The 10,737-nt window shown below is 45.2% G+C and overlaps 1 pseudogene; it reads right to left on the bottom strand.

Annotated features, from left to right (window-relative positions):
• Positions 1-6,056: 6,056 nt before the first annotated feature.
• Positions 6,057-7,168, bottom strand: LOC116579877 (annotated as a pseudogene).
• Positions 7,169-10,737: the final 3,569 nt, after the last annotated feature.

Genomic DNA, 10,737 nt, shown 5'->3' on the forward strand with positions numbered 1-10,737 from the left:
TCCTTCAGCGGCTGTCGCTCTTATCTGTGACTTTCATTTCACTTCACTGTTCCGAGACTCATTAACCACAAGAGTTTTCTTGGGCAGGAGAAGGGAGGGCGGATGTGGGGGAAGAGGGAAGAAGGTTAGACTACAGGGTTCCGTCCCATGATAAGTGGGACCCTGACTCTTACCGGTTTATTTGGAAAATACTGAAACACCCGCACGCCAATAAAAATAGTCCATAGCTCCATGACCATGGAAAGAACATAAAAATAATTGGCAGCGTCTTTGTCTCTGGGCCTGCCCTCTTTTTCACTGACTAAGCCTCTCAAATATTAAATGAAGATCAGAAAAATCTACTGAAAATGCAGATTCCTGGGCACCACTCCCAGGGATCCTGATTCCAAAGGCCTGAGACAGAGCCCAAGAATCTGCATTGTTAGCCAAGCCCCCTGATCAGGATGCTGCAAGCATTTCTGAGGAACTATTTGTTGTTTTTGGTTTTCTAGCTTAGCTCTGCAAATCAATATCAGCTTGCACGTTTTTTAAAGTAAATAGAAGCAGACTGTACTTATTGATCAGTAACTTCTGTTTCTTTTTCTTCACTTAACCATATACCTTGGACTTTAAGAAAAACTTAGAGGTGGGGTGCCTGGGTGGCTCAGTCGGTTAAGGATCTGCCTTCAGCTCAGGTGACGATCCGGGAATCCTGGGATGGAGTCCCACATCCGGCTCCCTGCTCAGCCTGGAGTCTACTTCTACCTCTCCCTCTGCCCCTCCCGCCACATGCTCTCTCTCTCAAATAAATAAGCAAAATATTTTTTTAAAGAAAAAATGTAGATGTAACTTACCTATAGTAAAATGCACCAATCTTAAGTGCACAGCACTATGACTTGATTTATTTTCCCTGACAAATTATGAAGATAGCAATATTGAAGCAATAGCAAAGTTGAAAGAATTGTATAGTGAACCCCATTACCTACTACCTAGATTCTACAAGTCATATATTTTGCTGCATTTCCTCTGATACACCTCTATCCAGCAGTCCATTCCTCTATTTGTCTACCAACCCATCTGTTTTTTTTTAACTGATTTTTTAAAAAAGATTTTATTTATTTGTTTGACAGAGACAGAGAGAGATCACAAGTAGGCAGACAGAGGGGAAAGCAGGCTCCCTGCTGAGCAGAGAGCCAGATGTGGGGCTGGTTCTCAGGACCCTGAGATCATGATGTGAGCAGAAGGCAGAGGCTTTAACCCACTGAGCCACCCAGGCGCCCCAACCCATATGTTTTTATTATATATATTTCAAGTAAGTTGTAAACACGATATTCCTCTTCCCTAAACAATTGGCATTTATAAACATCATTAGCTTGATCCCAGGGTCCTGGGATCGAACCCCACATCCAGCTCTCTGCTCAGCAAGCAGCCTGCTCCCCCCGGCCCCCGCCACGCTCTCTCTGCTTGCCATCTGCCTACTTGTGATCTCTGTCAAATAAATACATAAAATCTTTAAAATAAATAAATATACAAACAAACAAATAAATGAAAACCAGGTGGGATACCCGGCTGGCTCCGTCAGTAGAACATGCAACTCTGGATCTAGGGGTTCAAGCCCCATGTGAGGTGTAGAGATTACTTTAAAAAGTAAAATCTTACAGAAAAAAAAGAAAAGGAAACACAGCATATAGATTACTTCATTCCTTTTTTCTTCAGCCCTTAAGTGTGAAAAATTTCAGACATAGACCAAAATGGGAAAATTTTTAGAGTGAAGACTCAGGTACCCACCACCTAGATTCTACCATTGCTTTATTTGCTTAATCACATTTCTTTCTTGTTTCTTTTTAAATATTTTATTTATTTATATGACACAGAGAGCGTGAAAGAGCACAAGCAGGGGGAGCAGCAGAGGGAGGGGGAGAAGCAGGACCCCTCCCTGATTCGGGGCTCGATCTCAGGACCCTGAGATCATGACCTGAGCCAAAGGCAGACATTCAATGGATTAAGCCACCCAGGCATCACTTGGCCACATTTCTATCCATCTCTCCATCTCTTTATCTAAGTTGTTCTCAGCTGGGAAGCTCTTTTCCCTACAGGGATTTGACATAGTCTGGGGATGTTTGGGGTGTCATGACTGGGTAGGGGTTTACTGGCATCTCCTGGGTAGGGGCTAGGGAAGCTGCTAAGCATCCTACAATACACAGGACAGCCCCTGCCCCACCAGCAAAGGTCAGTAGTGTCAAAGTGGAGAAACCCGGTTCTGTCCATTCCTCAATCTGTCTGCTTCTCTTGCTTTCCAGGCAAGTGGTGGACATCAGTATCCTTCGCGCCTTGCATTCAGCATGGTTTGTTTGTTTGTTTGTTTGTTTGTTTTTAGCATGTCTCATTCTTCAAACAGCTACATTCCATTCCAGGGGCTCCTGGCTGGCTCAGTAGGAAGAGCCTGCAACTCTTGATCTCAGGGTCCTGAGTTCAATCCCCATGTTGGGTGTAGAGATTACTAAAACAAACAAACTAAAAAACAAAACAAAACAAAACAAAACTACATAGTATTCCAGGGTATAAATGTAATACTATAAACCCCTTGCCCTAAGTTAGTTATGTTCCTTTATCAATATTATAAACAAAGCAGCGGTCATCTTCTGCATATGTATTTTCCTCTGTACTCATTCCATAATATCTGCATGAAATTTTCTATTTTTTTTTAAGTGATCTCTATACCCGACGTGGGGCTCATGGGGCTCAAACTCATGACCCCAGGATCAAGAGTCACGTGTTCCACCGAGTGAGCCAGCCAGGCGCCCCTGCATTTACTATTTCTAGAACCATAATTGCTCCAGCAGTGACCGGATAGAAGTTGTAGATTTGGGTACATATTGCTTAATTACTCCCCAGAGAACATGTGATGATGTACAGGAGCGATAAGGCTATATGTTATCTGATAGGTAAAGGGGAAAAAAAGTTCTTCCATTGTTCTTGAAACATTCATCCCCTGATTATTTATTTATTTATTTAAAAGACTTTATTTATTTATTTGACACACAGAGAGAGAAAAAGAGAGAGAGAGAGAGAGATCACAAGCAGGCAGAGCAGCAGGCAGAGAGAGAGAGTGGGAAGCAGACTTCCTGCCAAGCAGAGAGCCTGATGTGGGCCGATCCCAGGACCCTGAGACCATGGCCTGAGCCGAAGGCAGAGGCTTAACTCTCTGTTAATGGTGCCCCCATTCCCTGATTATTAAAAAAATTTTTTTAAAGATTCTATTTATTTATTTGACAGAGAGAGAGACAGTGAGAGACGGCACACAAGAAGTGGGGAGAGGGAAAGGGAGAAGCAGACTTCCCGAGGAACAGGGAGCCCGACCCAGGGCTCAATCCCAGGACCCTGAGATCATGACCTGAGCCAAAGGCAGACACTTAACAACTGAGCCACCCAGGTACTCCTCTACCCACACTTCTTACACGCACTCTCCCCTTTCCTGTTTAATATAGTTATGTAATTATTTTTGTTAGATTAATACCCAGCACTGGGGCTCCCAGATGGAATTACAAGTGGGAGGAGGAGGGAGGCAGAGAAGTGGGTCTAAGATCCACAAGTTTCAGGAAGTATTCTCAACAGCACCATGAGGAAGTGTGGGCATTTGGTGAAGGGGAATCCTAAAGGAACAAGAGCTCCAGGGGTGTACAAACAATGATGCAAGAGAGAGAAGGAAACATTGCAAGAGGGAATGTTCTGAGTAGGGAGAGGGGAAGGGATTCAGAGCCCAAGTGGAGGTGTTCAAACATGGTCATGGTCATGGGAGGGACAGCACTGTATGTACTTCTGTAGGTGAGCTAACAGTGGCCCTGGGGTAAGCATTGGGAAGTTTTCTTTTGGTGGCTTCTGTTTTCTCAGCAAAAGAAGAAGTGAGAGCAAAGAGGGGGAGGGACGCTGGAGGTTTTGAGAGAGAAGGTGAGAACACGATTTCTTAGAGAATGGAGAACAGAGCCAGAGAGGCCTTGCAGATCAGTTCTGAATGAATGGTCACTTGAGCTTTGCTGTCACACAGCTCAAGTGTGTCCATTTGCAAGCTCAGCTGGGTGGGAGCAGGCACAGAAAAGGCAGAGTCCATTTTAACCAGGGCTCGGGTTTGGCCAGGCAGGTGTGCTGGAGGGAGAAAGAGCAAGGAAGTTGATTTCATGTGTGCAAGGACATGACTGTGGTGCTTGCCCTTAGAATCTAAGACAGGGAGAGAGGACATGAGAGGAGATGAGGTGATTAAGAAAAAAAGGGTAGGCTCGAAGGATCAGAGGTACCAATGCATCATGGAATTGAAAGGCCCTTTGTGGGGAGACTGGGTGGCTCTATTGGTTAAGCATCTGCCTTAGGCTCAGCTCTTGATCCTGGGATTGAGCCCCACATCGGGCTCTGCTACCCCCACTCATGCTCTCTCTCTTTCAAATAAATAAGTAAATAATAAGTAAAATGAAAAAAGAAGGAAAGGCCTTTTACGATTTTGGCCTCATTCCCTCTCTGACAATTATCTCTCCTCACTCCCCCTTGCTCTTTCAATCTAGCAACATTGGCATCCTTTTTGTTCCACAGACAAACCCAGACACACTCCTACCTCAGGGCCTTTGCACCATCTGTTCTGCCTGAGTGTTTTCCCTGCAGAAAAACCCTATTCAGCCCCTCTCCTCCTTCAAATCTTTACCCAAGTATCACCTTCTTAGCAAAGTCTATCTTGAATACCCTATTGAATGTGGCAACCATCCTCTCCCCAAATTTTCAATCTCCTTTACCCTGACCTATTCTTTTTTCATAGCCCTCAACGCCTTTGAATATTTAATTGAGTCTAAGATGTCATCAGTTGTAAGCTATGTGTATCTTAGGATCACTGATACTATCTATACTGGTAATTCTGTTATCACATTGAATGCCTGTTTCCCCATTATAACCCAATCTCCATGAGGGCAGGCATCTTGGTTTCATTTACCACGGTGTCTCCAGCACCTAGGACAGTTTCCAGCATCCAGTAAATGCTCATGTAAATACTTCCAACAACCCACTTTGAGCACCACTGCTTTAGGGGATATCCCTGACACAGAGGAGGGAGAGTCAGTTTCTCCACAAGAAATCTTACCACATCTCCCCCTCCTCTGTCTTGGCAGCTGGAATATTCAGTCTGGACCCCTCAGAATCTCCTCACCCGGATTCTGCCTCCCGTCCTAATTCTTACTTGCCCCAAGGGATTTCTGTTTTTTCTTTTCTTTTCTTTTTTAAAAGATTTTATTTATTTATTTGACAGGCAGAGACCACAAGTAGGCAGAGAGAGAGAGAGGAGGAAGCAGGTTCCCCACCGAGCAGAGATCCCGACGCGGGGCTCGATTCCAGGACCCTGGGATCATGACCCGAGCAGAAGGCAGAGGCTTTAACCCACTGAGCCACCCAGGCGCCCCCACCCAAGTGATTTCTGAAAGGTGCTGCCTGCAAATTCCGAAAACGGCCACACGGTGGTGGTGTGGGCCTATTTCCACAGCCAAGATCAGTCTGTCCCTACCCACCTCACGAGTACCTTTTCTTTTCTTTTCTTTTCTTTTTGCGTGGGGGGGAGGGGAGTCCTAGTCCTGATTTATTCACTCTAAGAACCATACTTCCAACAGCTAGAAATGAAAAGCCTTGTGATTATTCTCTATTAGCTATGGGGGGAAAAACTTTTCTAATCAGTCTATTTTACATGACTTCCAATAATACAGTTTCAATTTTTTTTCACATCAATTTCAATGTACATTTTCTGAAAGTCTTAAAAAGTTAGTATACATGCTATAAAAATGGTGGAGTCTACACACATTTTTACATTAACGATAAAATTCAGAGCTTTTTTGTAATCGTGAAGAACCAGTCTCTTTCTTTAAAAAAAAAAAATATATATATTGGGGCACCTGGGTGGCCCAGTCGGTTAAGACGCCTTGGGCTCAGGGTCCTGAGATCAAGTCCTTGTCCTCCCCCCACCCCCATCATGCATGTTTTCTCTCGCTCTCTCTCTTTCTAAAAAAAATTATTTAAAAAATTTTAAATTAAAAAAAATTTTTTTTGGCTGGGTACAGTATACTTTATTAATGGTACATGACAAAGTAGGGCTCCCCAAGCCCCTCCCCTTCTCCACGGAGTCTGGGATGGAAACAGTGGAGGTTGGGAGATTCTCAGTGTTTTGGGGGATAAGTTGGGGCAGGGATTCCCCAGCAGCTGAGGGCCTCTCTCTTCCTTTTGCTCTGGCTGGGGCTGGTGGTCCAGGGGGCTCTTACTCCTTGGAAGCCATGTAGACCATAAGGTCCACCACCTGGTTGCTGTAGCCAAATTCATTGTCATACCAAGAAATGAGCTTGACAAGGTGGTCATTGAGAGCAATGCCAACCTCGGCATCGAAGGTAGAAGAGTGGGTGTCACTGTTAAAGTTGCAGGAGACAACCTGGTCCTCAGGGTACTCCAGGATGCCCTTGAGGGGGCCCTCTGATTCCTGCTTCACCACCTTCTTGATGTCATCATATTTGGCAGCTTTCTCCAGGTGGCAGTTCAGATCCATGACAGACAAGTTGGAGGTGGGGACATGGAAAGCCATGCCAGTGAGCTTTCCATTCAGCTCAGGGATGACCTTGCCTACAGCCCTGGCCACACCAATGGAAGCAGGGATGATGTTCTGGGCAGCCCCTTAGCCGTCACGCCACAGCTTCCCAGAGGGACCGTCCACAGTCTTCTGGGTGGCAGTGATGGCATGGACGGTGGTCATGAGCCCCTCCATGATGCCGAAGTTGTCATGGATGATCTTGACCAGATGAGCCAAGCAGTTGGTGTTACAGGAGCCATTGCTGACAATCTTGAGGGAGTTGTCATGCTTCTCATGGTTCACACCCATCACAAACATGGGGGCGTCAGCAGAAGGAGTGGAGATGATGACCCTCTTGGCCCCGCCCTTCAAGTGAGCCCCAGCCTTCTCCATGGTGAAGACCCTAGTGGACTCCACAACATACTCAGCACCAGCATTGCCCCATTTGATGCTGGCGGGATCTCGCTTCTGGAAGATGGAGATGGACTTCCCATTGATGACAAGCTTCCCGTTCTCAGCCTTGACTGTGCCGTGGAATTTACTGTGGGTAGAATCATACTGGAACATAGACTATGTAGTTGAGATCAATGAAAGGGTCGTTGATGGCGACAATATCCACTTTGCCAGTCCATTCACTCTAGACCTTCACCATCGTGTCTCGGGCAGGCAGCTGGCACTGCACCTGAAGATGAGGCTGTCTGTCGAACAGGGAAGAGCAGAGAGCCCAATTTAAAAATTTTTTTTAACTTATTTATTTATTTATTTGAGAGAGAGCTCAAGAGAGTAGGCATGGGGGGAAGAGCTGAGGGAGAGAGACAACTCTCACAACCCCTGAGATCATGGCCTGAGCCAAAAGCTTAACGGACTGAGCCATGCAGGCTCCCCTTGAAAAACCAGTCTCTTAATTTGACATAATTTACTATAATCCAACAGGCATTATTTTTTAAGATTTTGTTTATTTGACAGAGAGACACAGTGAGAGAGGGAGCACAAGAAGGGGGAGTAGGAGAGGGAGAAGCCTACTTCCTATGGAGCAAGGAGCCAGATGCAGGGCTAGATCCCAGGACCCTGGGCAGATGCTTAAGGACTGAGCCACCCAGGAGGCCCCCAACAGGCATTTTTTTTTTTTTAAAGGCTTATTTATTCATTTTAGACAGAGAGAGAGAGCTTAGGTAAACAGGGGGAGGAGCATAAGGAAAGAGAAGAAGCAGGCTCCCCACTGAACTCAGAGCCCCAGATCAAGCAGGGCTCGATTCCACACTCTGAGACCATGACCTGAGCTGAAATCAAGAGTCGGACGCTTAACTAACGGAGGCACCCAGGCACCCTGGCATTTTGTGTTTTTTAATATTTTTATTTTTAAGTCATCTCTACATCCAAAGTGGGGCTCGAACTCCCAACCAGGAGACCAAGAGTCACATGCTCTTCCGACTGAGTTAGTCAGGCGCCTGCTGGCAAGCATTTGTTAAGCACCTGGCCCAAAGAAGTAGTTAAAAAAAAAATTTTTTTTTTTGCTTTTAATTTTTAAACTGCACCTTTCCAGTTTCTTGAAACATCAGAGTCTTTCTATCCTTCCCTTCATAAAAGAAAAAGAGTAAACGTTTCGTCTTCGGCAACCCCCTGCCCAAGGTAGCTTTTTTGGGACTCCGCACTCAGTATAACACAATCCCACCAGAAAACCCAGGATTCGACTGGGTAAAGAATTGCCAATGTTTTTAAGTCATAGCCTAGCAATCCTGTAAGAGGGGGATTACGATCCACACTTCACAGAGGGTGGAAACTGAGGAGTAGGGATAGGGGAGGGAATGGCCCCGGTGTGCTGGGCAGGGCTGGGGGGGCGGATTTGAACCTCCGTGTTGAAGTTTCAGACACCTTGGCCTCAGGCCAGACAGGCTTTCATTCAAATCGCTTATTACTTTTGGTCATGTTCCATTGGCCAGAATCCATCACGTGGTTGCACCGTCTGCGAGAATATGCTGGGAAATGTAGTCCGCTGGGGTCACCCAGGGTAAGGGAACGGTTTTCTGAGCGCTGAGCCAATGTTGGACACATCTGACCTGCAAGGCCTCCTGATCCCACCGTACCCTTCAGGTACGGTCTTGTCTCGCACCCTCCCCCCATCCCCATCTCACTCTGCTGCTTCCAACCTGGTCTTTTTAAAAATATTTGACCACAATTTTTTTTTTTTTGACCACAATTTGACCCTGCTTTCTTTTAATATTTGACCACAATCTTGGAAAAATTGTGTTGCACGTGACAGTGCTGCCTGAGCCCTCCTGTGTCAGACTGCTCTGTCGCTTTCAAATGTACAATAATTCTATCTTTTGAAATAAGATCTGGCTCTGTGTCTCTTGTGCGTCTATGTTGAAGTGGGTATCACTTTATTACACATTAGCTTCTCTTTATACATCTTTTGTGCTGCAGTTGGTGAAGCAAATGGTATTTTGTTATGGGGACGTAGTTCAGCTATATTATCTTCGGGTTCCCCTTCAGAATAGTAAAGGTAGGGGCGCTAGGGTGGCTCAGTGGGTTAAGCATCCCAGTCTTGGTTTCAGCTTAGGTCTGATGTCAGGATCATGGGATCCACCCTCGCACTAGGCTCTAAGCTCAGTGGCCATGGGCTTGAGTTTCTCTCTCCCTCTGCCCCTATCCCAGCTCCGTCTCTCTCTCTTTCTCAAATAAATAAATAGATAAATAAATCTTTAAAAGAAGAGTAGTAAAGGCAGAATTACACATTGCAAAGTATCTGTGAGAAAAAGAAATAGAAGTCACCAAAGAAGTACAAATTAAAACAACAATGAAGGGGCGCCTGGGTGGCTCAGTTGGTTGGACGACTGCCTTCGGCTCAGGTCATGATCCCGGAGTCCCAAGATCGAGTCCCGCATCAGGCTCCCAGCTCCATGGGGAGTCTGCTTCGCTCTCTGACCTTCTCCTCGCTCATGCTCTCTCTCACTGTCTCTCTCTCAAATAAATAAATAAAATCTTAAAAAAAAAATAAAACAACAATGAAATATCACAACAGTGAAATATCACCTACTGGAACGGCTATAGTCAAAAAGATATAAAAACAAGTACTGGTAGGGGCACCTGGGTGGCTCAGTCCGTTAACAGTCTGCTTTCCGCTCAGGTCTTGGTCCCGGGGTCCTATGATTGAGTCCCACATCAGGGTCCTTGCTTAGCAGGGAGCTTGCTTCTCTCTCTCCTGCTCTCTCTGCTTGTGTTCTCTTGCTCTCTCTCTCTGTGTCCAATAAATAAATAAAATCTTAAAAAAAAAATTCCAGCTTCTTAAAGGAATGGATATACGTTCCATATAGATCTGATCATCATCAAGGAGAGACTTCAGGACAGTTTCCTTCTACCTAATCACGTACTGTGGATTTTCTTTAAAAGCTATTATTTTTATCATTTTGGCATGAGAAGGCTATACTTTTTTTTAAATTTTTTTTAGTACTTTTTATCAGCTGTTGGGTCCATGGTCAAAGGAGCGAGACTGATACAAAGTGAAGGTCAAGCAAAGCTTTATTTCACGCCAAGCATCGAGAATCAAACTGACCGGCCAGGGCCGAGTCTTGCAAAGAGGTGACCCCTCCCAGCCTCACAGACTAAATAACTTTTATAGAGCAAAGGCCATGTGGTCGTGCCTGGCCACACATAGGTGGCCAACTGAATTACAATTCACCCTATAGTAGCTATTTGAACTAGCCTATCACTCTGGTCAGAAATGGCGTCCAAAAGGCAGGGCCCACATTCTTGGGTGGTTAGGGAGGTGTTTTCCTGATTGGATGTCTCCACCTGGCTTGACTCATCCTTGTATTCTGGGCTCTGTTACCTCCCCCTGATCTGACATGTCCTGGTATATGGGCTCTGTTATCAGGGGCTGGTCAGTCAAATTTCCTGGTTTCCCAGATTTGTTTCTAAGTAAGTTCCTCTGGGGGAGCAGGGTCAATCTAAGTTTACTGCATAAACAACAAAATTGCTTGCTCTGGCTAAGTAGGCCCTTACATCAACAAGTTATTTTTTAAATATATTTTCCCTGGGTCTAGGTTTGTAAATCAGTTTATTTAAAATCAATAACCAAAGCGCCTCTAAAATCAAGAAACTTGTTAACAACCAAAAAAAGACAAACATGCCTCAAGTCAAACGTGTGCAAAAAGGAGCTAAAGGTCGGGAGATTTACG

This window comes from Mustela erminea, chromosome 19 (genome assembly GCF_009829155.1).
Source record: "Mustela erminea isolate mMusErm1 chromosome 19, mMusErm1.Pri, whole genome shotgun sequence".
NCBI lineage: Eukaryota > Metazoa > Chordata > Mammalia > Carnivora > Mustelidae > Mustela > Mustela erminea.